A 7386-nucleotide genomic window follows, 5' to 3' on the forward strand; every position below is an offset into this window, starting at 1 on the left:
ATTTGTGTTCTATATTAAAGTTATACTTATATTTACATAAATATTTTAAGTTAAACGACATTTTATAAATATCATTAAACAAATTTTATTACTCTTTATATAAGTTAATATAATAAATTTATATAAAATTTTAATATTAGATAAGATATGCTTTAATTTTTTAACTAATATTATTATTTTTGTGTTTATCGCATAGTATTTATTATATAAGACTGGATAACATAAATATAAAATTTAAAAATATATAATTATTTTTTTAAAACAAACTTTATGTAATATTATATTTAATAAATAAAATTATTTGATGTAAATACCATTTTGTGTATTTTATTTTCAGTAAATAATGATAATAATAATAATACTAATAATAATAAGAAAAATATTTTTATTGCTTTATATACTCTAAATATCTCTGACTATATATATATATAATTTATTTATTTCATATCTCACACACTCCTTATAAAGTCGGATAATGTAATAAAATATTTATTTTTTGCGGATTTATTTATTTATATGTATTTTTTTTCTTTGCTCGTTGGCATCTAATTTGCAAATGATATACAAAAATAATACAGAATGTGTGATAATACCATAGTTTATGAGGTTATTATTATATAACTTATATCTTCTAATATTAGTTTTTATTTTGAAAAGTAGATTATTAAATAAACCTAACATTAGTTATTATTATTATTATTATTTCTTGAATTTATGTATCATAAATAATAAATACACACATTTTTACAAACAATAATCATGTATTCTGAAAAAAAATGTTTTCAAATAAATATATTTTATATATTTATACAATATATGAATTGATTCATAATTTGTTTTTTTTAAATAAGTATTTGGTTTTATTTTATGATATATTAATCGCTAATAAACGTATAAAATCTTAATGAAAACTTGCCATATTTAGAGCATATTTAGTAGTAATTACAATAATGATTCACATTATTTTTTTCTTTAAAAAAATTAATAAATATTTTATAAATAAAAAATTATTATTATCACAATATTGGAAATCCCACACACTTTTATTGAACTTATATTTTTTGTAATTATCTTATCACTAGAGGATATTAACTTTTTTTATTTAGCAAACAAAACTTTTTTTTAAACATTAAAAATCATTTTTAAAAAATAAAAACGCTTATTTAATATCTGTGATATAAGCTATTATTATCAGCAAAAATTGTTCAATTAATATGATACTTAATGATTTTTTTTCAATATATAATTTTTATTTTAAATATTAACGGATTTAATAATTAGCTATAATTGTTTTAAATATACTGTTAATTTATACAATATTAGTGATTACTCGTGATTTTATATTTTTTTTGCTAAATATAAAATTTTCATAAAAAAAATTTAATTTATTCTATTACTTTATTATATAAAAAAAATTATATTTTATAAATATATTAATACTTCACATAAAAATTTTAATAATCAATTATAACTCTTAATATAGATAAAAGATGACAACTTATATAAAAATATTAATATGTCATCAAATAGTACTAAACTATAGTTAAATAAAATTTCTAAATTAATTAAAAAGTTTAACTTAGAAAACTATCCTAAATATTTTAAATAGCATACAGGTTGATGTTTTTATTAAATTATTAGTAATATTAATATATAAACTATAACTAACAAACTAATTTATGTGATTATTTAATAATATTGTCAACACTAAACTTATTTTTATATAATTTTTTAATTTAACTAAAAATATGTCATCTTTTTAGAACATAGGGATATAAATAATAAAATTTATTAAATTAATATAAAATTTTATAGTTAAAGTACAGTATTGTAGCATATTATATAGTACATGATTTTAATAGGAAATAATAGAGAAAATAACAATTATTATCATTATTATTAAATTTAATAAATCTAACTCTGTTTTTGATATTTGTTATTAAAAATCAAATGCTATTTTGTATGCCAACCGAAAACAGCTTATGGATATGAAATACCAATTTTTAGTATAATATATTATTTAAATCAATTGCATTGATAGTCGAAAAAGAGATAAATTATGCATAATATTTTATTTACATATCAAATAACATTTATATAATATTGATATATAAGACCAAAATTGTTTGGACAGTTATGTGTGGCCAAAGAGCTGACGCCAGCAACACATGGGATGTCGTTAGCGATTATGGATATGACAGMCACTGATAGTCTACAGCATATACTGTACTATAAATAGTATTTATTGAAATTACAGTAGATTTAATATTTAGACTTACAATCATAWCATATATATATATGCGGTAAAGTATATGTCTATAAGGCATTTATATCATTATGTAAATCTGATGACCATTTGATGTAAAAATAAAATAGTTTCCACAAAACAATATAAAAAAATTAATTGATTTTAAAAATATCTATTTAATAAATCACTATTATCRCTGAATATTTACAAATATAAAACATCACAGTTTATACATACAGTAGTTATCACTTATTTAAAAAATTGTCAAAAAAAACTACAGTAATACTGTAAAATTATTATTTAAAAAAAACAATGATTGTTATGAATTAAAGTATAGCYAATTAAATTAAATACAGTTATACTAAATACAAATRATATAATAGTATTAATTGAAATTTTTWAAAAAYTGACAAAAAAATGTTGAAATCAATTGATTACATATTTTCCTSGTTTACGTTTAGCCGCTCCCGAAAYGCCAATACTTTTGGACAATATTGACTGCCGATTCATGACTTGCGGCGGCAATTCGGACGTCTCGATCACTGCCAAAGTGGTCACTGTTTTTGRCCAATTGTTGACTTTTGATGTCTTGTTTTTGGCGGTTTTCAAATTCTTCAGCCAATAKWCGTCATTGGATTCACAGTTATCTGCTWTACGTTTTGCGGGTCGACCTCTTTTTCTGAYCACTTTTGTTGTCTCATYTTCACTGATGAACAACTTGTCGAGTCTGATGGTGTGGTCGTCAAACAAATGGTTCAGATGACTGTCAAAATTGTCRAACTCATCCTTATTGGCAAAACTATCCACCGGTTCCCAAGTGGCCTCTCGCGGGTCATACCCTTTCCAAGTGACCAGATATTCKGTTTGACCCAACCGGTTGACCCGTTTGGCCAGTATATGCTGGTACTCATACTTATAGTCATTGGACATCATTAACTTAGATTGTATTTAATGGTATTGTTGTTGTTTGATCACAGTTTCAATATTTTATTGACTAAATACGTGATAAGCATTTATATAGATATATATACAATACTATAAATTTATATATACATGACATCAAAATCAATTACTACTACTCTTTCTATCATTTCAATGGACAGACAGAGACTATGAGACTACTAAGTGATTAGAAAGTCACCGATAAAAAGATATATAAAACACAGTGTATCACAAAATGTATGAAATTTTTGTTAGGGATTAGCCTAATCCTGGTGCCAGATATGACTGCTTTTATATTAATACTRTATTACAGTAATAATAATAACAACACGTTTACAGTATTTGATTAATTAATAATCAATGAATCAATGTTTTTCTTATAGTATATCGTAGTTTAATTATAAAAAGTRATTTCTATACAATATTTAGTGCAAATATATGATAAAAGTTTTATCTGTTTATTATTTAAAAATAATWCACGTTTTTATTACAAATTTCTTAAATAKTATTTATTAACAAAAATTATGATTCATTATATTTATTAGTAAAATTGGAAAATTAAACAAAACTTATAAACTAATTGGAAAATTGCAATATATATTTTATTTTATAAAATGAYATTTAAATAATGTWTAATTTATARTAATAMTGTACTTTAMTGTTTTTTGTTTTRATACTACAAAAATATAAATATTATAATATTGGCATAATTTTTTTTAAATAGATATTTAAAACAATTATTATATAMTKTATGTATTATTGCTTGAAATCTTTGAAATAATTAATATATATATACCTTTATAATGTTAATTTAWAATAKAAATTTACATATTAATGTATTATATAGTATTTTGCATAATTCTAAATTTTATTAAATGTTTGTTATTTAAATTAAATACAATTTATGTTTTATTTATAAAGAAACCAATTATATAAATAATATTAATTATTARTGGAATTATAATAAATAATATATAATAGAATAAATAACTAATTAATGACAAATATTATTATACTATTTTATATTYAAAATTATAAAATATGCATAAAAAKATAATATTATTTACWTTAAAATAATTATTTTAGATTTAACATTAGTAGCATTTTTTTRTTTGTTTGTCTATATCAATGAAAACTAAAAAATATATTGATATTTAAATTGTTATGTCATATATATATATATATAATGYATACAGTATAGTATATARAAAATTGTAAACAAACAACAAAATATGTGTTAAACTGTTTTTTTCAAAAGAAAACTTTAGGCCAAACAAACACATGTTGTGTGAAAAGTTCACACAAACAGCTCATTAGTCAACAATAGGTATACCTGAAAGTTAGGGAGTGGTAGGAGAGGGGAGGTTTAACTTTACAAAGTTATATAACTATCCAAAGATCTATTGCTGATAAATAGACTGACCATAAAATTTGAGAGAAAAATAATAATAAAAYTKTGTAAAAAAAACCAAAATAAAAATAAATCTACCCATCCCTGAGACCTACTATGACCCAACACATACACACACACAGCAATCATCTACGGGTCAGTTAGCGGTCAAAAACATTTTCTCAGTTAACAAATAATTGTCAAAACATTTTTATTGTGTCAAATATATAAAAATAGTAAACGTCAACAACATATTTTTGTTGTTGTGTTGAGAAAAATATTTATAATGACAAGTTTGYTATCGATAAACATAGTTATATCTAAAGTWCTGTATATTTTAAAATTGAAAAAAATATTTCAGTCCTTATTTRAAYTTAAAGTAYTATTGTATCGATTAAAACGTGAATTTTAATCTTTAAAATTTTGATGATTCAATGATGTCTTTTAAAAATTTAAGTTAACATTTAATAATAACAACAACGARAGAAAACTCTTTTCACTAAACTTTCACATMATATTTGTTATATTATGTTCACTAAAAATAAAATCAATAAAAACATCAAAAATGTTATATTTATGATATAAAATACGAAAATCATTCTCTCTCTCTYTCTCTCTCTYTCTCTCTCTCTCTCTCTCTCTCTCTCTCTCTCTCTCTCTCTCTCTCTCTCTCTCTCTCTCTCTCTCTCTTAACAATCTATACTATCTATTGGCTCTCATACTTATTTTTGTTGTTGTAATGCTAATCATATATAGRCAATGTATGTATAACTATAAAATTACTCTACTTATATTATAGAGTATAATTTATACTGTACTAAAAATTGTTATMCAATATATATTATWTTTGAAAAAAATTGATGCACACAATAATGATAGACAACCATATTTTTTATCGCACAAAATATTATTARAAAGAAAAACTTAATTATAATAATATTTTAAATTTAGTTAATATRTTAGATATATTTGCATATTTTCTGATATAAACATATATTTTACCATGTATATTTTGTATATTACTAATTAAATAAACTATATTTGWAWTTAAATAATTACAATATGTCATATGTATGATAATTTTGAGCATATTTAATAAAATGTCAACAAAATTTTTAATATATATAATTAATAAAATTTGATTTATTAAAGAGTTATTGAATTAATAAAAGTATTAATGTTTTATATTTTATCAATTTATCATAAGTYTATACATTAATATTCATTAAAATTTGTTGTAGTGCACAATGTTTGATCATATTTAATATATAGTATATATATATATTATAATATATTTGATATATTATATAATATGAAAAATATTTCTATTAATATATATCATTATATTTTATATTATTGAAAATCACAATAAATGATATGATTTTTATTAAATTTTGTCTTTTAACTTATAAGTTATAGGAATTCATAGGAAAAAAATTTAATATTTTCACTTATATGAAAAAAGTATGAACAGATTTTACATTACAATCCAATTGATGACAATTGAAGGGTAAATTTTAAAAATAAATTTAATATTCAAATATAAATTTTTGATATTTTACTAGATATTATATTTCTACWGTATATATATTTAATTCAAACATTTATATTGTGTATTTAATATAAAAATAACTTATTGTTCATTTCATTTATCATACAACTTTTTTTTTGATTGTAAATATACTAAAAATTTTAGCATTTTATTTGATTTTGATTTTTTGAAATATTAAACAATTTTTTTCAATTTCCTCTTTAATTTTTATTTCCGTACATTTTTGTAATTAAACTATAATTTTTTCCAATAAATTTATGTCTAAAATATTTTTGCCATATTTAACTTATTCTATAAATCATTACTTTCTATTAAAATATATATATATATATATATATATATATAATTTTGTATAAATACTACTACAAATGATTTTTTTRTTAAATGTTATAAATATTTCAAATGCAGAAAACTAGCAAAAATTGTGATTTATTTCAAAAACTATTTGTATAGAAAATCAATAAATAGAGAAAAAAATCGTTTTATTGTTTTTGTTGTCGAATATATTTAATAGTATTGTATTATTATTATTATTATTGTGTGTATTGACTTATTTTTTTTGTCAAAAACTTTTAACATATAACAAAATAGTAGATATAATATAAACTTTTTTCAATATTGTATTTCTTTTGCCAAATTTTGTATTAGACTTTTGTCWGAAACAAAAATAAATTTAAATATTTTTTTGTCTATTTTTCACCGTTGGTTAACAGTTTCTCTCTTCTATTTTATTGTTAACTTACAAAATAAGTATTTATTGTTAGATATTTAGTAATTCAGAGAATATATATATATATATACAGTATATATATCTCTCAATAAAACTTTTATTTGAATGCTAAATGTGTTGCCATTTGCCTGACAAATTGTTGGCAACAATTTCAATATATATATATATATATATATATTCTGTTTATATAGTAAGTTAAACGTTTAAAATAATTCAGTAAACATAAATTGTCGCAACTATGTGACGGCACCGGTAGTTAAAATTTAGTGTTCATATGTATTAAGTACTTACTTATAAATAAAATACAATTCAGTCAATTCTATGCCCTATTGAATAATAATAATAATAATAATAATAATAATACAGTATTTAAATGTAATTTATTTACACAATAATTTATTCACATATAAGTACTATTTAAGAATTTTATAATAATTTTCTATATCTTATAAATATTATAATATAAATATRYCTAATGTTTAAAATACATTATATATCATTTCTGAATTTAAAAAAATGCAATT

This window comes from Oppia nitens, unplaced genomic scaffold (genome assembly GCF_028296485.1).
Source record: "Oppia nitens isolate AA-2021 unplaced genomic scaffold, nextdenovo-longstitch-racon4-pilon3 scaffold10_pilon_pilon_pilon, whole genome shotgun sequence".
Taxonomy (NCBI): domain Eukaryota; kingdom Metazoa; phylum Arthropoda; class Arachnida; order Sarcoptiformes; family Oppiidae; genus Oppia; species Oppia nitens.